This window comes from Balaenoptera physalus (assembly GCF_965194825.1).
Source record: "Balaenoptera physalus genome assembly, chromosome: 6".
Lineage (NCBI taxonomy): Eukaryota > Metazoa > Chordata > Mammalia > Artiodactyla > Balaenopteridae > Balaenoptera > Balaenoptera physalus.
The window spans coordinates 24626092-24652614 of NC_138885.1; the positions used below are offsets into that span (position 1 = coordinate 24626092).

Here is a 26523-nt window from a genome sequence, read left to right on the forward strand (position 1 = left end):
TGCTCAATGAATTGGACTCAACACCCCCTATTCACCGCCCAAGAATATATCTGACTAGTAAGAATCTTGAAACCTATGCATTGATATCTCTCTGTAAGTGAGTCAAGTGGGTGTAAAGCGGCAAAATCACAGCAGTGAAAAGCAGGTAAACCACATTATAAAAATCAATTACTTTTAAAAACCCGTGAAACAAAGACAGTGAAAGAGAGAGAAATTCTTACACAAGTCGTTCAGGGGCTGTGATGCCACCTGGATTGACCATATCTAGACCCACAGCTGATTGAGACATAACGGTGGACACTCTTGGGGCTGAGAGGTTTGGTGAGGTTGGGTGAGCAAACGCAGACTCTTTAAAGTAATACTGCGTGGTACCCATCCCATGGGTCCCAAATCTCCAGGTTCAAGGGCATCTTCCTACATCGAAAACATGCATGAGAAACCCAGAAGATGGTACACCGTGTGATCGGGAAAGGTTTCTAAAACGCACCTCATTTCTCATCTCCTTGTTCTCGGGTTCGCCATTCCAGCCGCTTTACTAGCAATCTCCCTCCTTGGAGAATCAGCACCTTTAACCTCCTTTTCCGTACAGGTTGCAATTTGTCCTGAGGATGAACGGAAAGAGGGGGAACCAATGAGAGACTAGCTCTAGGTGTTGGGACAGGCACAGGTCACTCTAATTTCCCATCAGGAAGAAGAATTAACCAAAGGCTCAGCCTGCCGCCTGGGACGAGAATAGGACCTGAAGCACTCCTGCGCTTTTGCGGCCAGCTCCTAAGAAAGCGAGTTGAAAAATGGAGCTCAGGGGCACTGCAATTCACAAAACTGCAGACTTATAAATGTAGACTCTCGTCCACAAATATATTGAGGGAAGGCAACGAAAAGGATTTGAAAGCAAGGCAGAATTGCAGGAAACAGATTTCAGGAGGGAGATTCGAATCGCCTTTAAAGCACAGAAAAAGCGGCAAAACCTCGACAATGATGCCCTTGGCCAAAAAGGGCGTATGCGTTTTTTCCTGAATATATTCAGGAAAAAACGCATACGCCCTTTTTGGCCAACCAAGCAACCTAGAAAGACAAATCAGCGCTACAAAGAAGTCTCGCTTCCCATCGGTCAAAAGGGCCATGCTGAATAAAGTGTCAAAACCAGAAATGCAGGACAGGCCATGGAGAAACGGGAGCCTGGCTACGCTGATGGGCGGGATGTAAATTGCCAACAGCCACTCTGGAGAAGTGCACGGTGTGTCCTGAAACATCTAAAAAACTCAGCTTAGGGAGCATAGGGCACTTCCACTCATGGGCGTATAAATTGGGAAAACTAAAAATCAGCAAGACACAGGCACCCCAAAGTTTAGGGCTGCTCTGTTGACAAGAACCTCCACTTCGTTACACCTTAAATATCCCAGGAAAGAGAAAAATGGATAAAGAAGTTGTGGTCCTTATGTACAATGGAATATCACTCAGCCATGAAATCAACGTCATAAGGCTAGTAGCAGCATGATGAGTGGATTTAGGTACGACGATTCTAAGTGAAATAAGTCACACAGAAGAAGACACTTATCATAAGATATCACTTATAGAGGGAATGTAAAAACCGCTACCCTTGAACTGAATTACAAAACAGAATAGAGTCACACGTTTAGAAAACACACTATGGCTGCTTAACGGGAAAGGTGAGGTGGGGTGATGCATAAAACAAGGGTTTCAAATTATCTCAGATACCGTTCCATAAACCCAATATGTAATAGACAAGCCCTACTCCTTGCTAAATGAATTGGACTCAACACCCCCTATTCACCGCTCAAGAATATATCTGACTAGTAAGAATCTTGAAACCTACGCATTGATATCTCTCTGTAAGTGAGTCAAGTGGGTGTAAAGCGGCAAAATCACAGCAGTGAAAAGCAGGTAAACCCCATTATAAAAATCAATTACTTTTAAAAACCCGTGAAACAAAGACAGTGAAAGAGAGAGAAATTCTTACACAAGTCGTTCAGGGGCTGTGATGCCACCTGGATTGACCATATCTAGACCCACAGCTGATTGAGACATAACGGTGGACACTCTTGGGGCTGAGAGGTTTGGTGAGGTTGGGTGAGCAAACGCAGACTCTTTAAAGTAATACTGCGTGGTACCCATCCCATGGGTCCCAAATCTCCAGGTTCAAGGTCATCTTCCTACATCGAAAACATGCATGAGAAACCCAGAAGATGGTACACCGTGTGATCGGGAAAGGTTTCTAAAACGCACCTCATTTCTCATCTCCTTGTTCTCGGGTTCGCCATTCCAGCCGCTTTACTAGCAATCTCCCTCCTTGGAGAATCAGCACCTTTAACCTCCTGTTCCGTACAGGTTGCAATTTGTCCTGAGGATGAACGGAAAGAGGGGGAACCAATGAGAGACTAGCTCTAGGTGTTGGGACAGGCACAGGTCACTCTAATTTCCCATCAGGAAGAAGAATTAACCACAGGCTCAGCCTGCCGCCTGGGACGAGAATAGGACCTGAAGCACTCCTGCGCTTTTGCGGCCAGCTCCTAAGAAAGCGAGTTGAAAAATGGAGCTCAGGGGCACTGCAATTCACAAACCTGCAGACTTATAAATGTAGACTCTCGTCCACAAATATATTGAGGGAAGGCAACGAAGAGGATTTGAAAGCAAGGCAGAATTGCAGGAAACAGATTTCAGGAGGGAGATTCGAATCGCCTTTAAAGCACAGGAAAAGCGGCAAAACCTCGACAATGATGCCCTTGGCGAAAAAGGGCGTATGCGTTTTTTCCTGAATATATTCAGGAAAAAACGCATACGCCCTTTTTGGCCAACCAAGCAACCTGGAAAGGCAAATCAGCGCTACAAAGAAGTCTCGCTTCCCATTGGTCAAAAGGGCCATGCTGAATAAAGTGTCAAAACCAGAAATGCAGGACAGGCCATGGAGAAACGGGAGCCTGGCTACGCTGATGGGCGGGATGTAAATTGCCAACAGCCACTCTGGAGAAGTGCACGGTGTGTCCTGAAACATCTAAAAACTCAGCTTAGGGAGCATAGGGCACTTCCACTCATGGGCGTATAAATTGGGAAAACTAAAATCAGCAAGACACAGTCACCCCAAAGTTTAGGGCTGCCCTGTTGACAAGAACCTCCACTTCGTTACACCTTAAATATCCCAGGAAAGAGAAAAATGGATAAAGAAGTTGTGGTCCTTATGTACAATGGAATATCACTCAGCCATGAAATCAACGTCATAAGGCTAGTAGCAGCATGATGAGTGGATTTAGGTACGACGATTCTAAGTGAAATAAGTCACACAGAAAAAGACACTTATCATAAGATATCACTTATAGAGGGAATGTAAAAACCGCTACCCTTGAACTGAATTACAAAACAGAATAGAGTCACACGTTTAGAAAACACACTATGGCTGCTTAACGGGAAAGGTGAGGTGGGGTGATGCATAAAACAAGGGTTTCAAATTATCTCAGATACCGTTCCATAAACCCAATATGTAATAGACAAGCCCTACTCCTTGCTCAATGAATTGGACTCAACACCCCCTATTCACCGCCCAAGAATATATCTGACTAGTAAGAATCTTGAAACCTATGCATTGATATCTCTCTGTAAGTGAGTCAAGTGGGTGTAAAGCGGCAAAATCACAGCAGTGAAAAGCAGGTAAACCCCATTATAAAAATCAATTACTTTTAAAAACCCGTGAAACAAAGACAGTGAAAGAGAGAGAAATTCTTACACAAGTCGTTCAGGGGCTGTGATGCCACCTGGATTGACCATATCTAGACCCACAGCTGATTGAGACATAACGGTGGACACTCTTGGGGCTGAGAGGTTTGGTGAGGTTGGGTGAGCAAACGCAGACTCTTTAAAGTAATACTGCGTGGTACCCATCCCATGGGTCCCAAATCTCCAGGTTCAAGGGCATCTTCCTACATCGAAAACATGCATGAGAAACCCAGAAGATGGTACACCGTGTGATCGGGAAAGGTTTCTAAAACGCACCTCATTTCTCATCTCCTTGTTCTCGGGTTCGCCATTCCAGCCGCTTTACTAGCAATCTCCCTCCTTGGAGAATCAGCACCTTTAACCTCCTGTTCCGTACAGGTTGCAATTTGTCCTGAGGATGAACGGAAAGAGGGGGAACCAATGAGAGACTAGCTCTAGGTGTTGGGACAGGCACAGGTCACTCTAATTTCCCATCAGGAAGAAGAATTAACCACAGGCTCAGCCTGCCGCCTGGGACGAGAATAGGACCTGAAGCACTCCTGCGCTTTTGCGGCCAGCTCCTAAGAAAGCGAGTTGAAAAATGGAGCTCAGGGGCACTGCAATTCACAAACCTGCAGACTTATAAATGTAGACTCTCGTCCACAAATATATTGAGGGAAGGCAACGAAGAGGATTTGAAAGCAAGGCAGAATTGCAGGAAACAGATTTCAGGAGGGAGATTCGAATCGCCTTTAAAGCACAGGAAAAGCGGCAAAACCTCGACAATGATGCCCTTGGCGAAAAAGGGCGTATGCGTTTTTTCCTGAATATATTCAGGAAAAAACGCATACGCCCTTTTTGGCCAACCAAGCAACCTGGAAAGGCAAATCAGCGCTACAAAGAAGTCTCGCTTCCCATTGGTCAAAAGGGCCATGCTGAATAAAGTGTCAAAACCAGAAATGCAGGACAGGCCATGGAGAAACGGGAGCCTGGCTACGCTGATGGGCGGGATGTAAATTGCCAACAGCCACTCTGGAGAAGTGCACGGTGTGTCCTGAAACATCTAAAAACTCAGCTTAGGGAGCATAGGGCACTTCCACTCATGGGCGTATAAATTGGGAAAACTAAAATCAGCAAGACACAGTCACCCCAAAGTTTAGGGCTGCCCTGTTGACAAGAACCTCCACTTCGTTACACCTTAAATATCCCAGGAAAGAGAAAAATGGATAAAGAAGTTGTGGTCCTTATGTACAATGGAATATCACTCAGCCATGAAATCAACGTCATAAGGCTAGTAGCAGCATGATGAGTGGATTTAGGTACGACGATTCTAAGTGAAATAAGTCACACAGAAAAAGACACTTATCATAAGATATCACTTATAGAGGGAATGTAAAAACCGCTACCCTTGAACTGAATTACAAAACAGAATAGAGTCACACGTTTAGAAAACACACTATGGCTGCTTAACGGGAAAGGTGAGGTGGGGTGATGCATAAAACAAGGGTTTCAAATTATCTCAGATACCGTTCCATAAACCCAATATGTAATAGACAAGCCCTACTCCTTGCTCAATGAATTGGACTCAACACCCCCTATTCACCGCCCAAGAATATATCTGACTAGTAAGAATCTTGAAACCTATGCATTGATATCTCTCTGTAAGTGAGTCAAGTGGGTGTAAAGCGGCAAAATCACAGCAGTGAAAAGCAGGTAAACCCCATTATAAAAATCAATTACTTTTAAAAACCCGTGAAACAAAGACAGTGAAAGAGAGAGAAATTCTTACACAAGTCGTTCAGGGGCTGTGATGCCACCTGGATTGACCATATCTAGACCCACAGCTGATTGAGACATAACGGTGGACACTCTTGGGGCTGAGAGGTTTGGTGAGGTTGGGTGAGCAAACGCAGACTCTTTAAAGTAATACTGCGTGGTACCCATCCCATGGGTCCCAAATCTCCAGGTTCAAGGGCATCTTCCTACATCGAAAACATGCATGAGAAACCCAGAAGATGGTACACCGTGTGATCGGGAAAGGTTTCTAAAACGCACCTCATTTCTCATCTCCTTGTTCTCGGGTTCGCCATTCCAGCCGCTTTACTAGCAATCTCCCTCCTTGGAGAATCAGCACCTTTAACCTCCTTTTCCGTACAGGTTGCAATTTGTCCTGAGGATGAACGGAAAGAGGGGGAACCAATGAGAGACTAGCTCTAGGTGTTGGGACAGGCACAGGTCACTCTAATTTCCCATCAGGAAGAAGAATTAACCACAGGCTCAGCCTGCCGCCTGGGACGAGAATAGGACCTGAAGCACTCCTGCGCTTTTGCGGCCAGCTCCTAAGAAAGCGAGTTGAAAAATGGAGCTCAGGGGCACTGCAATTCACAAAACTGCAGACTTATAAATGTAGACTCTCGTCCACAAATATATTGAGGGAAGGCAACGAAGAGGATTTGAAAGCAAGGCAGAATTGCAGGAAACAGATTTCAGGAGGGAGATTCGAATCGCCTTTAAAGCACAGGAAAAGCGGCAAAACCTCGACAATGATGCCCTTGGCCAAAAAGGGCGTATGCGTTTTTTCCTGAATATATTCAGGAAAAAACGCATACGCCCTTTTTGGCCAACCAAGCAACCTGGAAAGACAAATCAGCGCTACAAAGAAGTCTCGCTTCCCATCGGTCAAAAGGGCCATGCTGAATAAAGTGTCAAAACCAGAAATGCAGGACAGGCCATGGAGAAACGGGAGCCTGGCTACGCTAATGGGCGGGATGTAAATTGCCAACAGCCACTCTGGAGAAGTGCACGGTGTGTCCTGAAACATCTAAAAAACTCAGCTTAGGGAGCATAGGGCACTTCCACTCATGGGCGTATAAATTGGGAAAACTAAAAATCAGCAAGACACAGGCACCCCAAAGTTTAGGGCTGCTCTGTTGACAAGAACCTCCACTTCGTTACACCTTAAATATCCCAGGAAAGAGAAAAATGGATAAAGAAGTTGTGGTCCTTATGTACAATGGAATATCACTCAGCCATGAAATCAACGTCATAAGGCTAGTAGCAGCATGATGAGTGGATTTAGGTACGACGATTCTAAGTGAAATAAGTCACACAGAAGAAGACACTTATCATAAGATATCACTTATAGAGGGAATGTAAAAACCGCTACCCTTGAACTGAATTACAAAACAGAATAGAGTCACACGTTTAGAAAACACACTATGGCTGCTTAACGGGAAAGGTGAGGTGGGGTGATGCATAAAACAAGGGTTTCAAATTATCTCAGATACCGTTCCATAAACCCAATATGTAATAGACAAGCCCTACTCCTTGCTCAATGAATTGGACTCAACACCCCCTATTCACCGCTCAAGAATATATCTGACTAGTAAGAATCTTGAAACCTATGCATTGATATCTCTCTGTAAGTGAGTCAAGTGGGTGTAAAGCGGCAAAATCACAGCAGTGAAAAGCAGGTAAACCCCATTATAAAAATCAATTACTTTTAAAAACCCGTGAAACAAAGACAGTGAAAGAGAGAGAAATTCTTACACAAGTCGTTCAGGGGCTGTGATGCCACCTGGATTGACCATATCTAGACCCACAGCTGATTGAGACATAACGGTGGACACTCTTGGGGCTGAGAGGTTTGGTGAGGTTGGGTGAGCAAACGCAGACTCTTTAAAGTAATACTGCGTGGTACCCATCCCATGGGTCCCAAATCTCCAGGTTCAAGGGCATCTTCCTACATCGAAAACATGCATGAGAAACCCAGAAGATGGTACACCGTGTGATCGGGAAAGGTTTCTAAAACGCACCTCATTTCTCATCTCCTTGTTCTCGGGTTCGCCATTCCAGCCGCTTTACTAGCAATCTCCCTCCTTGGAGAATCAGCACCTTTAACCTCCTGTTCCGTACAGGTTGCAATTTGTCCTCAGGATGAACGGAAAGAGGGGGAACCAATGAGAGACTAGCTCTAGGTGTTGGGACAGGCACAGGTCACTCTAATTTCCCATCAGGAAGAAGAATTAACCACAGGCTCAGCCTGCCGCCTGGGACGAGAATAGGACCTGAAGCACTCCTGCGCTTTTGCGGCCAGCTCCTAAGAAAGCGAGTTGAAAAATGGAGCTCAGGGGCACTGCAATTCACAAACCTGCAGACTTATAAATGATGACTCTCGTCCACAAATATATTGATGGAAGGCAACGAAGAGGATTTGAAAGCAAGGCAGAATTGCAGGAAACAGATTTCAGGAGGGAGATTCGAATCGCCTTTAAAGCACAGGAAAAGCGGCAAAACCTCGACAATGATGCCCTTGACCAAAAAGGGCGTATGCGTTTTTTCCTGAATATATTCAGGAAAAAACGCATACGCCCTTTTTGACAACCAAGCAACCTGGAAAGACAAATCAGCGCTACAAAGAAGTTTCGCTTCCCATCGGTCAAAAGGGCCATGCTGAATAAAGTGTCAAAACCAGAAATGCAGGACAGGCCATGGAGAAACGGGAACCTGGCTACGCTGATGGGCGGGATGTAAATTGCCAACAGCCACTCTGGAGAAGTGCACGGTGTGTCCTGAAACATCTAAAAAACTCAGCTTAGGGAGCATAGGGCACTTCCACTCATGGGCGTATAAATTGGGAAAACTAAAAATCAGCAAGACACAGGCACCCCAAAGTTTAGGGCTGCTCTGTTGACAAGAACCTCCACTTCGTTACACCTTAAATATCCCAGGAAAGAGAAAAATGGATAAAGAAGTTGTGGTCCTTATGTACAATGGAATATCACTCAGCCATGAAATCAACGTCATAAGGCTAGTAGCAGCATGATGAGTGGATTTAGGTACGACGATTCTAAGTGAAATAAGTCACACAGAAAAAGACACTTATCATAAGATATCACTTATAGAGGGAATGTAAAAACCGCTACCCTTGAACTGAATTACAAAACAGAATAGAGTCACACGTTTAGAAAACACACTATGGCTGCTTAACGGGAAAGGTGAGGTGGGGTGATGCATAAAACAAGGGTTTCAAATTATCTCAGATACCGTTCCATAAACCCAATATGTAATAGACAAGCCCTACTCCTTGCTCAATGAATTGGACTCAACACCCCCTATTCACCGCTCAAGAATATATCTGACTAGTAAGAATCTTGAAACCTATGCAATGATATCTCTCTGTAAGTGAGTCAAGTGGGTGTAAAGCGGCAAAATCACAGCAGTGAAAAGCAGGTAAACCCCATTATAAAAATCAATTACTTTTAAAAACCCGTGAAACAAAGACAGTGAAAGAGAGAGAAATTCTTACACAAGTCGTTCAGGGGCTGTGATGCCACCTGGATTGACCATATCTAGACCCACAGCTGATTGAGACATAACGGTGGACACTCTTGGGGCTGAGAGGTTTGGTGAGGTTGGGTGAGCAAACGCAGACTCTTTAAAGTAATACTGCGTGGTACCCATCCCATGGGTCCCAAATCTCCAGGTTCAAGGGCATCTTCCTACATCGAAAACATGCATGAGAAACCCAGAAGATGGTACACCGTGTGATCGGGAAAGGTTTCTAAAACGCACCTCATTTCTCATCTCCTTGTTCTCGGGTTCGCCATTCCAGCCGCTTTACTAGCAATCTCCCTCCTTGGAGAATCAGCACCTTTAACCTCCTGTTCCGTACAGGTTGCAATTTGTCCTGAGGATGAACGGAAAGAGGGGGAACCAATGAGAGACTAGCTCTAGGTGTTGGGACAGGCACAGGTCACTCTAATTTCCCATCAGGAAGAAGAATTAACCACAGGCTCAGCCTGCCGCCTGGGACGAGAATAGGACCTGAAGCACTCCTGCGCTTTTGCGGCCAGCTCCTAAGAAAGCGAGTTGAAAAATGGAGCTCAGGGGCACTGCAATTCACAAAACTGCAGACTTATAAATGTAGACTCTCGTCCACAAATATATTGAGGGAAGGCAACGAAGAGGATTTGAAAGCAAGGCAGAATTGCAGGAAACAGATTTCAGGAGGGAGATTCGAATCGCCTTTAAAGCACAGGAAAAGCGGCAAAACCTCGACAATGATGCCCTTGGCCAAAAAGGGCGTATGCGTTTTTTCCTGAATATATTAAGGAAAAAACGCATACGCCCTTTTTGTCCAACCAAGCAACCTGGAAAGGCAAATCAGCGCTACAAAGAAGTCTCGCTTCCCATCGGTCAAAAGGGCCATGCTGAATAAAGTGTCAAAACCAGAAATGCAGGACAGGCCATGGAGAAACGGGAGCCTGGCTACGCTGATGGGCGGGATGTAAATTGCCAACAGCCACTCTGGAGAAGTGCACGGTGTGTCCTGAAACATCTAAAAAACTCAGCTTAGGGAGCATAGGGCACTTCCACACATGGGCGTATAAATTGGGAAAACTAAAAATCAGCAAGACACAGGCACCCCAAAGTTTAGGGCTGCTCTGTTGACAAGAACCTCCACTTCGTTACACCTTAAATATCCCAGGAAAGAGAAAAATGGATAAAGAAGTTGTGGTCCTTATGTACAATGGAATATCACTCAGCCATGAAATCAACGTCATAAGGCTAGTAGCAGCATGATGAGTGGATTTAGGTACGACGATTCTAAGTGAAATAAGTCACACAGAAGAAGACACTTATCATAAGATATCACTTATAGAGGGAATGTAAAAACCGCTACCCTTGAACTGAATTACAAAACAGAATAGAGTCACACGTTTAGAAAACACACTATGGCTGCTTAACGGGAAAGGTGAGGTGGGGTGATGCATAAAACAAGGGTTTCAAATTATCTCAGATACCGTTCCATAAACCCAATATGTAATAGACAAGCCCTACTCCTTGCTCAATGAATTGGACTCAACACCCCCTATTCACCGCTCAAGAATATATCTGACTAGTAAGAATCTTGAAACCTATGCATTGATATCTCTCTGTAAGTGAGTCAAGTGGGTGTAAAGCGGCAAAATCACAGCAGTGAAAAGCAGGTAAACCCCATTATAAAAATCAATTACTTTTAAAAACCCGTGAAACAAAGACAGTGAAAGAGAGAGAAATTCTTACACAAGTCGTTCAGGGGCTGTGATGCCACCTGGATTGATCATATCTAGACCCACAGCTGATTGAGACATAACGGTGGACACTCTTGGGGCTGAGAGGTTTGGTGAGGTTGGGTGAGCAAACGCAGACTCTTTAAAGTAATACTGCGTGGTACCCATCCCATGGGTCCCAAATCTCCAGGTTCAAGGGCATCTTCCTACATCGAAAACATGCATGAGAAACCCAGAAGATGGTACACCGTGTGATCGGGAAAGGTTTCTAAAACGCACCTCATTTCTCATCTCCTTGTTCTCGGGTTCGCCATTCCAGCCGCTTTACTAGCAATCTCCCTCCTTGGAGAATCAGCACCTTTAACCTCCTGTTCCGTACAGGTTGCAATTTGTCCTCAGGATGAACGGAAAGAGGGGGAACCAATGAGAGACTAGCTCTAGGTGTTGGGACAGGCACAGGTCACTCTAATTTCCCATCAGGAAGAAGAATTAACCACAGGCTCAGCCTGCCGCCTGGGACGAGAATAGGACCTGAAGCACTCCTGCGCTTTTGCGGCCAGCTCCTAAGAAAGCGAGTTGAAAAATGGAGCTCAGGGGCACTGCAATTCACAAACCTGCAGACTTATAAATGTAGACTCTCGTCCACAAATATATTGAGGGAAGGCAACGAAGAGGATTTGAAAGCAAGGCAGAATTGCAGGAAACAGATTTCAGGAGGGAGATTCGAATCGCCTTTAAAGCACAGGAAAAGCGGCAAAACCTCGACAATGATGCCCTTGACCAAAAAGGGCGTATGCGTTTTTTCCTGAATATATTCAGGAAAAAACGCATACGCCCTTTTTGGCCAACCAAGCAACCTGGAAAGACAAATCAGCGCTACAAAGAAGTTTCGCTTCCCATCGGTCAAAAGGGCCATGCTGAATAAAGTGTCAAAACCAGAAATGCAGGACAGGCCATGGAGAAACGGGAACCTGGCTACGCTGATGGGCGGGATGTAAATTGCCAACAGCCACTCTGGAGAAGTGCACGGTGTGTCCTGAAACATCTAAAAAACTCAGCTTAGGGAGCATAGGGCACTTCCACTCATGGGCGTATAAATTGGGAAAACTAAAAATCAGCAAGACACAGGCACCCCAAAGTTTAGGGCTGCTCTGTTGACAAGAACCTCCACTTCGTTACACCTTAAATATCCCAGGAAAGAGAAAAATGGATAAAGAAGTTGTGGTCCTTATGTACAATGGAATATCACTCAGCCATGAAATCAACGTCATAAGGCTAGTAGCAGCATGATGAGTGGATTTAGGTACGACGATTCTAAGTGAAATAAGTCACACAGAAAAAGACACTTATCATAAGATATCACTTATAGAGGGAATGTAAAAACCGCTACCCTTGAACTGAATTACAAAACAGAATAGAGTCACACGTTTAGAAAACACACTATGGCTGCTTAACGGGAAAGGTGAGGTGGGGTGATGCATAAAACAAGGGTTTCAAATTATCTCAGATACCGTTCCATAAACCCAATATGTAATAGACAAGCCCTACTCCTTGCTCAATGAATTGGACTCAACACCCCCTATTCACCGCTCAAGAATATATCTGACTAGTAAGAATCTTGAAACCTATGCAATGATATCTCTCTGTAAGTGAGTCAAGTGGGTGTAAAGCGGCAAAATCACAGCAGTGAAAAGCAGGTAAACCCCATTATAAAAATCAATTACTTTTAAAAACCCGTGAAACAAAGACAGTGAAAGAGAGAGAAATTCTTACACAAGTCGTTCAGGGGCTGTGATGCCACCTGGATTGACCATATCTAGACCCACAGCTGATTGAGACATAACGGTGGACACTCTTGGGGCTGAGAGGTTTGGTGAGGTTGGGTGAGCAAACGCAGACTCTTTAAAGTAATACTGCGTGGTACCCATCCCATGGGTCCCAAATCTCCAGGTTCAAGGGCATCTTCCTACATCGAAAACATGCATGAGAAACCCAGAAGATGGTACACCGTGTGATCGGGAAAGGTTTCTAAAACGCACCTCATTTCTCATCTCCTTGTTCTCGGGTTCGCCATTCCAGCCGCTTTACTAGCAATCTCCCTCCTTGGAGAATCAGCACCTTTAACCTCCTGTTCCGTACAGGTTGCAATTTGTCCTGAGGATGAACGGAAAGAGGGGGAACCAATGAGAGACTAGCTCTAGGTGTTGGGACAGGCACAGGTCACTCTAATTTCCCATCAGGAAGAAGAATTAACCACAGGCTCAGCCTGCCGCCTGGGACGAGAATAGGACCTGAAGCACTCCTGCGCTTTTGCGGCCAGCTCCTAAGAAAGCGAGTTGAAAAATGGAGCTCAGGGGCACTGCAATTCACAAAACTGCAGACTTATAAATGTAGACTCTCGTCCACAAATATATTGAGGGAAGGCAACGAAGAGGATTTGAAAGCAAGGCAGAATTGCAGGAAACAGATTTCAGGAGGGAGATTCGAATCGCCTTTAAAGCACAGGAAAAGCGGCAAAACCTCGACAATGATGCCCTTGGCCAAAAAGGGCGTATGCGTTTTTTCCTGAATATATTAAGGAAAAAACGCATACGCCCTTTTTGTCCAACCAAGCAACCTGGAAAGGCAAATCAGCGCTACAAAGAAGTCTCGCTTCCCATCGGTCAAAAGGGCCATGCTGAATAAAGTGTCAAAACCAGAAATGCAGGACAGGCCATGGAGAAACGGGAGCCTGGCTACGCTGATGGGCGGGATGTAAATTGCCAACAGCCACTCTGGAGAAGTGCACGGTGTGTCCTGAAACATCTAAAAAACTCAGCTTAGGGAGCATAGGGCACTTCCACACATGGGCGTATAAATTGGGAAAACTAAAAATCAGCAAGACACAGGCACCCCAAAGTTTAGGGCTGCTCTGTTGACAAGAACCTCCACTTCGTTACACCTTAAATATCCCAGGAAAGAGAAAAATGGATAAAGAAGTTGTGGTCCTTATGTACAATGGAATATCACTCAGCCATGAAATCAACGTCATAAGGCTAGTAGCAGCATGATGAGTGGATTTAGGTACGACGATTCTAAGTGAAATAAGTCACACAGAAGAAGACACTTATCATAAGATATCACTTATAGAGGGAATGTAAAAACCGCTACCCTTGAACTGAATTACAAAACAGAATAGAGTCACACGTTTAGAAAACACACTATGGCTGCTTAACGGGAAAGGTGAGGTGGGGTGATGCATAAAACAAGGGTTTCAAATTATCTCAGATACCGTTCCATAAACCCAATATGTAATAGACAAGCCCTACTCCTTGCTCAATGAATTGGACTCAACACCCCCTATTCACCGCTCAAGAATATATCTGACTAGTAAGAATCTTGAAACCTATGCATTGATATCTCTCTGTAAGTGAGTCAAGTGGGTGTAAAGCGGCAAAATCACAGCAGTGAAAAGCAGGTAAACCCCATTATAAAAATCAATTACTTTTAAAAACCCGTGAAACAAAGACAGTGAAAGAGAGAGAAATTCTTACACAAGTCGTTCAGGGGCTGTGATGCCACCTGGATTGATCATATCTAGACCCACAGCTGATTGAGACATAACGGTGGACACTCTTGGGGCTGAGAGGTTTGGTGAGGTTGGGTGAGCAAACGCAGACTCTTTAAAGTAATACTGCGTGGTACCCATCCCATGGGTCCCAAATCTCCAGGTTCAAGGGCATCTTCCTACATCGAAAACATGCATGAGAAACCCAGAAGATGGTACACCGTGTGATCGGGAAAGGTTTCTAAAACGCACCTCATTTCTCATCTCCTTGTTCTCGGGTTCGCCATTCCAGCCGCTTTACTAGCAATCTCCCTCCTTGGAGAATCAGCACCTTTAACCTCCTGTTCCGTACAGGTTGCAATTTGTCCTCAGGATGAACGGAAAGAGGGGGAACCAATGAGAGACTAGCTCTAGGTGTTGGGACAGGCACAGGTCACTCTAATTTCCCATCAGGAAGAAGAATTAACCACAGGCTCAGCCTGCCGCCTGGGACGAGAATAGGACCTGAAGCACTCCTGCGCTTTTGCGGCCAGCTCCTAAGAAAGCGAGTTGAAAAATGGAGCTCAGGGGCACTGCAATTCACAAACCTGCAGACTTATAAATGTAGACTCTCGTCCACAAATATATTGAGGGAAGGCAACGAAGAGGATTTGAAAGCAAGGCAGAATTGCAGGAAACAGATTTCAGGAGGGAGATTCGAATCGCCTTTAAAGCACAGGAAAAGCGGCAAAACCTCGACAATGATGCCCTTGACCAAAAAGGGCGTATGCGTTTTTTCCTGAATATATTCAGGAAAAAACGCATACGCCCTTTTTGGCCAACCAAGCAACCTGGAAAGACAAATCAGCGCTACAAAGAAGTTTCGCTTCCCATCGGTCAAAAGGGCCATGCTGAATAAAGTGTCAAAACCAGAAATGCAGGACAGGCCATGGAGAAACGGGAACCTGGCTACGCTGATGGGCGGGATGTAAATTGCCAACAGCCACTCTGGAGAAGTGCACGGTGTGTCCTGAAACATCTAAAAAACTCAGCTTAGGGAGCATAGGGCACTTCCACTCATGGGCGTATAAATTGGGAAAACTAAAAATCAGCAAGACACAGGCACCCCAAAGTTTAGGGCTGCTCTGTTGACAAGAACCTCCACTTCGTTACACCTTAAATATCCCAGGAAAGAGAAAAATGGATAAAGAAGTTGTGGTCCTTATGTACAATGGAATATCACTCAGCCATGAAATCAACGTCATAAGGCTAGTAGCAGCATGATGAGTGGATTTAGGTACGACGATTCTAAGTGAAATAAGTCACACAGAAGAAGACACTTATCATAAGATATCACTTATAGAGGGAATGTAAAAACCGCTACCCTTGAACTGAATTACAAAACAGAATAGAGTCACACGTTTAGAAAACACACTATGGCTGCTTAACGGGAAAGGTGAGGTGGGGTGATGCATAAAACAAGGGTTTCAAATTATCTCAGATACCGTTCCATAAACCCAATATGTAATAGACAAGCCCTACTCCTTGCTCAATGAATTGGACTCAACACCCCCTATTCACCGCTCAAGAATATATCTGACTAGTAAGAATCTTGAAACCTATGCATTGATATCTCTCTGTAAGTGAGTCAAGTGGGTGTAAAGCGGCAAAATCACAGCAGTGAAAAGCAGGTAAACCCCATTATAAAAATCAATTACTTTTAAAAACCCGTGAAACAAAGACAGTGAAAGAGAGAGAAATTCTTACACAAGTCGTTCAGGGGCTGTGATGCCACCTGGATTGATCATATCTAGACCCACAGCTGATTGAGACATAACGGTGGACACTCTTGGGGCTGAGAGGTTTGGTGAGGTTGGGTGAGCAAACGCAGACTCTTTAAAGTAATACTGCGTGGTACCCATCCCATGGGTCCCAAATCTCCAGGTTCAAGGGCATCTTCCTACATCGAAAACATGCATGAGAAACCCAGAAGATGGTACACCGTGTGATCGGGAAAGGTTTCTAAAACGCACCTCATTTCTCATCTCCTTGTTCTCGGGTTCGCCATTCCAGCCGCTTTACTAGCAATCTCCCTCCTTGGAGAATCAGCACCTTTAACCTCCTGTTCCGTACAGGTTGCAATTTGTCCTCAGGATGAACGGAAAGAGGGGGAACCAATGAGAGACTAGCTCTAGGTGTTGGGACAGGCACAGGTCACTCTAATTTCCCATCAGGAAGAAGAATTAACCACAGGCTCAGCCTGCCGCCTGGGACGAGAATAGGACCTGAAGCACTCCTGCGCTTTTGCGGCCAGCTCCTAAGAAAGCGAGTTGAAAAATGGAGCTCAGGGGCACTGCAATTCACAAACCTGCAGACTTATAAATGTAGACTCTCGTCCACAAATATATTGAGGGAAGGCAACGAAGAGGATTTGAAAGCAAGGCAGAATTGCAGGAAACAGATTTCAGGAGGGAGATTCGAATCGCCTTTAAAGCACAGGAAAAGCGGCAAAACCTCGACAATGATGCCCTTGACCAAAAAGGGCGTATGCGTTTTTTCCTGAATATATTCAGGAAAAAACGCATACGCCCTTTTTGGCCAACCAAGCAACCTGGAAAGACAAATCAGCGCTACAAAGAAGTTTCGCTTCCCATCGGTCAAAAGGGCCATGCTGAATAAAGTGTCAAAACCAGAAATGCAGGACAGGCCATGGAGAAACGGGAACCTGGCTACGCTGATGGGCGGGATGTAAATTGCCAACAGCCACTCTGGAGAAGTGCACGGTGTGTCCTGAAACATCTAAAAAACTCAGCTTAGGGAGCATAGGGCACTTCCACTCATGGGCGTATAAATTGGGAAAACTAAAAATCAGCAAGACACAGGCACCCCAAAGTTTAGGGCTGCTCTGTTGACAAGAACCTCCACTTCGTTACACCTTAAATATCCCAGGAAAGAGAAAAATGGATAAAGAAGTTGTGGTCCTTATGTACAATGGAATATCACTCAGCCATGAAATCAACGTCATAAGGCTAGTAGCAGCATGATGAGTGGATTTAGGTACGACGATTCTAAGTGAAATAAGTCACACAGAAAAAGACACTTATCATAAGATATCACTTATAGAGGGAATGTACAAACCGCTACCCTTGAACTGAATTACAAAACAGAATAGAGTCACACGTTTAGAAAACACACTATGGCTGCTTAACGGGAAAGGTGAGGTGGGGTGATGCATAAAAGAAGGGTTTCAAATTATCTCAGATACCGTTCCATAAACCCAATATGTAATAGACAAGCCCTACTCCTTGCTCAATGAATTGGACTCAACACCCCCTATTCACCGCTCAAGAATATATCTGACTAGTAAGAATCTTGAAACCTATGCAATGATATCTCTCTGTAAGTGAGTCAAGTGGGTGTAAAGCGGCAAAATCACAGCAGTGAAAAGCAGGTAAACCCCATTATAAAAATCAATTACTTTTAAAAACCCGTGAAACAAAGACAGTGAAAGAGAGAGAAATTCTTACACAAGTCGTTCAGGCGCTGTGATGCCACCTGGATTGACCATATCTAGACCCACAGCTGATTGAGACATAACGGTGGACACTCTTGGGGCTGAGAGGTTTGGTGAGGTTGGGTGAGCAAACGCAGACTCTTTAAAGTAATACTGCGTGGTACCCATCCCATGGGTCCCAAATCTCCAGGTTCAAGGGCATCTTCCTACATCGAAAACATGCATGAGAAACCCAGAAGATGGTACACCGTGTGATCGGGAAAGGTTTCTAAAACGCACCTCATTTCTCATCTCCTTGTTCTCGGGTTCGCCATTCCAGCCGCTTTACTAGCAATCTCCCTCCTTGGAGAATCAGCACCTTTAACCTCCTGTTCCGTACAGGTTGCAATTTGTCCTCAGGATGAACGGAAAGAGGGGGAACCAATGAGAGACTAGCTCTAGGTGTTGGGACAGGCACAGGTCACTCTAATTTCCCATCAGGAAGAAGAATTAACCACAGGCTCAGCCTGCCGCCTGGGACGAGAATAGGACCTGAAGCACTCCTGCGCTTTTGCGGCCAGCTCCTAAGAAAGCGAGTTGAAAAATGGAGCTCAGGGGCACTGCAATTCACAAACCTGCAGACTTATAAATGTAGACTCTCGTCCACAAATATATTGAGGGAAGGCAACGAAGAGGATTTGAAAGCAAGGCAGAATTGCAGGAAACAGATTTCAGGAGGGAGATTCGAATCGCCTTTAAAGCACAGGAAAAGCGGCAAAACCTCGACAATGATGCCCTTGACCAAAAAGGGCGTATGCGTTTTTTCCTGAATATATTCAGGAAAAAACGCATACGCCCTTTTTGGCCAACCAAGCAACCTGGAAAGACAAATCAGCGCTACAAAGAAGTTTCGCTTCCCATCGGTCAAAAGGGCCATGCTGAATAAAGTGTCAAAACCAGAAATGCAGGACAGGCCATGGAGAAACGGGAACCTGGCTACGCTGATGGGCGGGATGTAAATTGCCAACAGCCACTCTGGAGAAGTGCACGGTGTGTCCTGAAACATCTAAAAAACTCAGCTTAGGGAGCATAGGGCACTTCCACTCATGGGCGTATAAATTGGGAAAACTAAAAATCAGCAAGACACAGGCACCCCAAAGTTTAGGGCTGCTCTGTTGACAAGAACCTCCACTTCGTTACACCTTAAATATCCCAGGAAAGAGAAAAATGGATAAAGAAGTTGTGGTCCTTATGTACAATGGAATATCACTCAGCCATGAAATCAACGTCATAAGGCTAGTAGCAGCATGATGAGTGGATTTAGGTACGACGATTCTAAGTGAAATAAGTCACACAGAAAAAGACACTTATCATAAGATATCACTTATAGAGGGAATGTACAAACCGCTACCCTTGAACTGAATTACAAAACAGAATAGAGTCACACGTTTAGAAAACACACTATGGCTGCTTAACGGGAAAGGTGAGGTGGGGTTATGCATAAAAGAAGGGTTTCAAATTATCTCAGATACCGTTCCATAAACCCAATATGTAATAGACAAGCCCTACTCCTTGCTCAATGAATTGGACTCAACACCCCCTATTCACCGCTCAAGAATATATCTGACTAGTAAGAATCTTGAAACCTATGCAATGATATCTCTCTGTAAGTGAGTCAAGTGGGTGTAAAGCGGCAAAATCACAGCAGTGAAAAGCAGGTAAACCCCATTATAAAAATCAATTACTTTTAAAAACCCGTGAAACAAAGACAGTGAAAGAGAGAGAAATTCTTACACAAGTCGTTCAGGCGCTGTGATGCCACCTGGATTGACCATATCTAGACCCACAGCTGATTGAGACATAACGGTGGACACTCTTGGGGCTGAGAGGTTTGGTGAGGTTGGGTGAGCAAACGCAGACTCTTTAAAGTAATACTGCGTGGTACCCATCCCATGGGTCCCAAATCTCCAGGTTCAAGGGCATCTTCCTACATCGAAAACATGCATGAGAAACCCAGAAGATGGTACACCGTGTGATCGGGAAAGGTTTCTAAAACGCACCTCATTTCTCATCTCCTTGTTCTCGGGTTCGCCATTCCAGCCGCTTTACTAGCAATCTCCCTCCTTGGAGAATCAGCACCTTTAACCTCCTGTTCCGTACAGGTTGCAATTTGTCCTGAGGATGAACGGAAAGAGGGGGAACCAATGAGAGACTAGCTCTAGGTGTTGGGACAGGCACAGGTCACTCTAATTTCCCATCAGGAAGAAGAATTAACCACAGGCTCAGCCTGCCGCCTGGGACGAGAATAGGACCTGAAGCACTCCTGCGCTTTTGCGGCCAGCTCCTAAGAAAGCGAGTTGAAAAATGGAGCTCAGGGGCACTGCAATTCACAAACCTGCAGACTTATAAATGTAGACTCTCGTCCACAAATATATTGAGGGAAGGCAACGAAGAGGATTTGAAAGCAAGGCAGAATTGCAGGAAACAGATTTCAGGAGGGAGATTCGAATCGCCTTTAAAGCACAGGAAAAGCGGCAAAACCTCGACAATGATGCCCTTGGCCAAAAAGGGCGTATGCGTTTTTTCCTGAATATATTCAGGAAAAAACGCATACGCCCTTTTTGGCCAACCAAGCAACCTGGAAAGGCAAATCAGCGCTACAAAGAAGTCTCGCTTCCCATCGGTCAAAAGGGCCATGCTGAATAAAGTGTCAAAACCAGAAATGCAGGACAGGCCATGGAGAAACGGGAGCCTGGCTACGCTGATGGGCGGGATGTAAATTGCCAACAGCCACTCTGGAGAAGTGCACGGTGTGTCCTGAAACATCTAAAAACTCAGCTTAGGGAGCATAGGGCACTTCCACTCATGGGCGTATAAATTGGGAAAACTAAAAATCAGCAAGACACAGTCACCCCAAAGTTTAGGGCTGCCCTGTTGACAAGAACCTCCACTTCGTTACACCTTAAATATCCCAGGAAAGAGAAAAATGGATAAAGAAGTTGTGGTCCTTATGTACAATGGAATATCACTCAGCCATGAAATCAACGTCATAAGGCTAGTAGCAGCATGATGAGTGGATTTAGGTACGACGATTCTAAGTGAAATAAGTCACACAGAAAAAGACACTTATCATAAGATATCACTTATAGAGGGAATGTAAAAACCGCTACCCTTGAACTGAATTACAAAACAGAATAGAGTCACACGTTTAGAAAACACACTATGGCTGCTTAACGGGAAAGGTGAGGTGGGGTGATGCATAAAACAAGGGTTTCAAATTATCTCAGATACCGTTCCATAAACCCAATATGTAATAGACAAGCCCTACTCCTTGCTCAATGAATTGGACTCAACACCCCCTATTCACCGCTCAAGAATATATCTGACTAGTAAGAATCTTGAAACCTATGCATTGATATCTCTCTGTAAGTGAGTCAAGTGGGTGTAAAGCGGCAAAATCACAGCAGTGAAAAGCAGGTAAACCCCATTATAAAAATCAATTACTTTTAAAAACCCGTGAAACAAAGACAGTGAAAGAGAGAGAAATTCTTACACAAGTCGTTCAGGGGCTGTGATGCCACCTGGATTGACCATATCTAGACCCACAGCTGATTGAGACATAACGGTGGACACTCTTGGGGCTGAGAGGTTTGGTGAGGTTGGGTGAGCAAACGCAGACTCTTTAAAGTAATACTGCGTGGTACCCATCCCATCGGTCCCAAATCTCCAGGTTCAAGGGCATCTTCCTACATCGAAAACATGCATGAGAAACCCAGAAGATGGTACACCGTGTGATCGGGAAAGGTTTCTAAAACGCACCTCATTTCTCATCTCCTTGTTCTCGGGTTCGCCATTCCAGCCGCTTTACTAGCAATCTCCCTCCTTGGAGAATCAGCACCTTTAACCTCCTGTTCCGTACAGGTTGCAATTTGTCCTGAGGATGAACGGAAAGAGAGGGAACCAATGAGAGACTAGCTCTAGGTGTTGGGACAGGCACAGGTCACTCTAATTTCCCATCAGGAAGAAGAATTAACCACAGGCTCAGCCTGCCGCCTGGGACGAGAATAGGACCTGAAGCACTCCAGCGCTTTTGCGGCCAGCTCCTAAGAAAGCGAGTTGAAAAATGGAGCTCAGGGGCACTGCAATTCACAAACCTGCAGACTTATAAATGTAGACTCTCGTCCACAAATATATTGAGGGAAGGCAACGAAGAGGATTTGAAAGCAAGGCAGAATTGCAGGAAACAGATTTCAGGAGGGAGATTCGAATCGCCTTTAAAGCACAGGAAAAGCGGCAAAACCTCGACAATGATGCCCTTGGCCAAAAAGGGCGTATGCGTTTTTTCCTGAATATATTCAGGAAAAAACGCATACGCCCTTTTTGGCCAACCAAGCAACCTGGAAAGACAAATCAGCGCTACAAAGAAGTCTCGCTTCCCATCGGTCAAAAGGGCCATGCTGAATAAAGTGTCAAAACCAGAAATGCAGGACAGGCCATGGAGAAACGGGAGCCTGGCTACGCTGATGGGCGGGATGTAAATTGCCAACAGCCACTCTGGAGAAGTGCACGGTGTGTCCTGAAACATCTAAAAAACTCAGCTTAGGGAGCATAGGGCACTTCCACTCATGGGCGTATAAATTGGGAAAACTAAAAATCAGCAAGACACAGGCACCCCAAAGTTTAGGGCTGCTCTGTTGACAAGAACCTCCACTTCGTTACACCTTAAATATCCCAGGAAAGAGAAAAATGGATAAAGAAGTTGTGGTCCTTATGTACAATGGAATATCACTCAGCCATGAAATCAACGTCATAAGGCTAGTAGCAGCATGATGAGTGGATTTAGGTACGACGATTCTAAGTGAAATAAGTCACACAGAAGAAGACACTTATCATAAGATATCACTTATAGAGGGAATGTAAAAACCGCTACCCTTGAACTGAATTACAAAACAGAATAGAGTCACACGTTTAGAAAACACACTATGGCTGCTTAACGGGAAAGGTGAGGTGGGGTGATGCATAAAACAAGGGTTTCAAATTATCTCAGATACCGTTCCATAAACCCAATATGTAATAGACAAGCCCTACTCCTTGCTCAATGAATTGGACTCAACACCCCCTATTCACCGCTCAAGAATATATCTGACTAGTAAGAATCTTGAAACCTATGCAATGATATCTCTCTGTAAGTGAGTCAAGTGGGTGTAAAGCGGCAAAATCACAGCAGTGAAAAGCAGGTAAACCCCATTATAAAAATCAATTACTTTTAAAAACCCGTGAAACAAAGACAGTGAAAGAGAGAGAAATTCTTACACAAGTCGTTCAGGGGCTGTGATGCCACCTGGATTGACCATATCTAGACCCACAGCTGATTGAGACATAACGGTGGACACTCTTGGGGCTGAGAGGTTTGGTGAGGTTGGGTGAGCAAACGCAGACTCTTTAAAGTAATACTGCGTGGTACCCATCCCATGGGTCCCAAATCTCCAGGTTCAAGGGCATCTTCCTACATCGAAAACATGCATGAGAAACCCAGAAGATGGTACACCGTGTGATCGGGAAAGGTTTCTAAAACGCACCTCATTTCTCATCTCCTTGTTCTCGGGTTCGCCATTCCAGCCGCTTTACTAGCAATCTCCCTCCTTGGAGAATCAGCACCTTTAACCTCCTGTTCCGTACAGCTTGCAATTTGTCCTCAGGATGAACGGAAAGAGGGGGAACCAATGAGAGACTAGCTCTAGGTGTTGGGACAGGCACAGGTCACTCTAATTTCCCATCAGGAAGAAGAATTAACCACAGGCTCAGCCTGCCGCCTGGGACGAGAATAGGACCTGAAGCACTCCTGCGCTTTTGCGGCCAGCTCCTAAGAAAGCGAGTTGAAAAATGGAGCTCAGGGGCACTGCAATTCACAAACCTGCAGACTTATAAATGATGACTCTCGTCCACAAATATATTGATGGAAGGCAACGAAGAGGATTTGAAAGCAAGGCAGAATTGCAGGAAACAGATTTCAGGAGGGAGATTCGAATCGCCTTTAAAGCACAGGAAAAGCGGCAAAACCTCGACAATGATGCCCTTGACCAAAAAGGGCGTATGCGTTTTTTCCTGAATATATTCAGGAAAAAACGCATACGCCCTTTTTGACAACCAAGCAACCTGGAAAGACAAATCAGCGCTACAAAGAAGTTTCGCTTCCCATCGGTCAAAAGGGCCATGCTGAATAAAGTGTCAAAACCAGAAATGCAGGACAGGCCATGGAGAAACGGGAACCTGGCTACGCTGATGGGCGGGATGTAAATTGCCAACAGCCACTCTGGAGAAGTGCACGGTGTGTCCTGAAACATCTAAAAAACTCAGCTTAGGGAGCATAGGGCACTTCCACTCATGGGCGTATAAATTGGGAAAACTAAAAATCAGCAAGACACAGGCACCCCAAAGTTTAGGGCTGCTCTGTTGACAAGAACCTCCACTTCGTTACACCTTAAATATCCCAGGAAAGAGAAAAATGGATAAAGAAGTTGTGGTCCTTATGTACAATGGAATATCACTCAGCCATGAAATCAACGTCATAAGGCTAGTAGCAGCATGATGAGTGGATTTAGGTACGACGATTCTAAGTGAAATAAGTCACACAGAAAAAGACACTTATCATAAGATATCACTTATAGAGGGAATGTAAAAACCGCTACCCTTGAACTGAATTACAAAACAGAATAGAGTCACACGTTTAGAAAACACACTATGGCTGCTTAACGGGAAAGGTGAGGTGGGGTGATGCATAAAACAAGGGTTTCAAATTATCTCAGATACCGTTCCATAAACCCAATATGTAATAGACAAGCCCTACTCCTTGCTCAATGAATTGGACTCAACACCCCCTATTCACCGCTCAAGAATATATCTGACTAGTAAGAATCTTGAAACCTATGCAATGATATCTCTCTGTAAGTGAGTCAAGTGGGTGTAAAGCGGCAAAATCACAGCAGTGAAAAGCAGGTAAACCCCATTATAAAAATCAATTACTTTTAAAAACCCGTGAAACAAAGACAGTGAAAGAGAGAGAAATTCTTACACAAGTCGTTCAGGGGCTGTGATGCCACCTGGATTGACCATATCTAGACCCACAGCTGATTGAGACATAACGGTGGACACTCTTGGGGCTGAGAGGTTTGGTGAGGTTGGGTGAGCAAACGCAGACTCTTTAAAGTAATACTGCGTGGTACCCATCCCATGGGTCCCAAATCTCCAGGTTCAAGGGCATCTTCCTACATCGAAAACATGCATGAGAAACCCAGAAGATGGTACACCGTGTGATCGGGAAAGGTTTCTAAAACGCACCTCATTTCTCATCTCCTTGTTCTCGGGTTCGCCATTCCAGCCGCTTTACTAGCAATCTCCCTCCTTGGAGAATCAGCACCTTTAACCTCCTGTTCCGTACAGGTTGCAATTTGTCCTGAGGATGAACGGAAAGAGGGGGAACCAATGAGAGACTAGCTCTAGGTGTTGGGACAGGCACAGGTCACTCTAATTTCCCATCAGGAAGAAGAATTAACCACAGGCTCAGCCTGCCGCCTGGGACGAGAATAGGACCTGAAGCACTCCTGCACTTTTGCGGCCAGCTCCTAAGAAAGCGAGTTGAAAAATGGAGCTCAGGGGCACTGCAATTCACAAAACTGCAGACTTATAAATGTAGACTCTCGTCCACAAATATATTGAGGGAAGGCAACGAAGAGGATTTGAAAGCAAGGCAGAATTGCAGGAAACAGATTTCAGGAGGGAGATTCGAATCGCCTTTAAAGCACAGGAAAAGCGGCAAAACCTCGACAATGATGCCCTTGGCCAAAAAGGGCGTATGCGTTTTTTCCTGAATATATTAAGGAAAAAACGCATACGCCCTTTTTGTCCAACCAAGCAACCTGGAAAGGCAAATCAGCGCTACAAAGAAGTCTCGCTTCCCATCGGTCAAAAGGGCCATGCTGAATAAAGTGTCAAAACCAGAAATGCAGGACAGGCCATGGAGAAACGGGAGCCTGGCTACGCTGATGGGCGGGATGTAAATTGCCAACAGCCACTCTGGAGAAGTGCACGGTGTGTCCTGAAACATCTAAAAAACTCAGCTTAGGGAGCATAGGGCACTTCCACTCATGGGCGTATAAATTGGGAAAACTAAAAATCAGCAAGACACAGGCACCCCAAAGTTTAGGGCTGCTCTGTTGACAAGAACCTCCACTTCGTTACACCTTAAATATCCCAGGAAAGAGAAAAATGGATAAAGAAGTTGTGGTCCTTATGTACAATGGAATATCACTCAGCCATGAAATCAACGTCATAAGGCTAGTAGCAGCATGATGAGTGGATTTAGGTACGACGATTCTAAGTGAAATAAGTCACACAGAAGAAGACACTTATCATAAGATATCACTTATAGAGGGAATGTAAAAACCGCTACCCTTGAACTGAATTACAAAACAGAATAGAGTCACACGTTTAGAAAACACACTATGGCTGCTTAACGGGAAAGGTGAGGTGGGGTGATGCATAAAACAAGGGTTTCAAATTATCTCAGATACCGTTCCATAAACCCAATATGTAATAGACAAGCCCTACTCCTTGCTCAATGAATTGGACTCAACACCCCCTATTCACCGCTCAAGAATATATCTGACTAGTAAGAATCTTGAAACCTATGCATTGATATCTCTCTGTAAGTGAGTCAAGTGGGTGTAAAGCGGCAAAATCAC

At 44.9% G+C, this 26523-nt stretch overlaps 1 long non-coding RNA gene across 1 annotated transcript in view; it reads right to left on the reverse strand.

The window, feature by feature from the left end:
* LOC309662668 overlaps positions 1-26523 on the reverse strand; it is a 452726-nt gene that overhangs the window by 182565 nt on the left and 243638 nt on the right. The window contains exon 2 of the long non-coding RNA XR_014264877.1: positions 23362-23476. This is a non-coding gene — a long non-coding RNA (uncharacterized lncRNA). The remainder of the gene's footprint in view (positions 1-23361; positions 23477-26523) is intronic.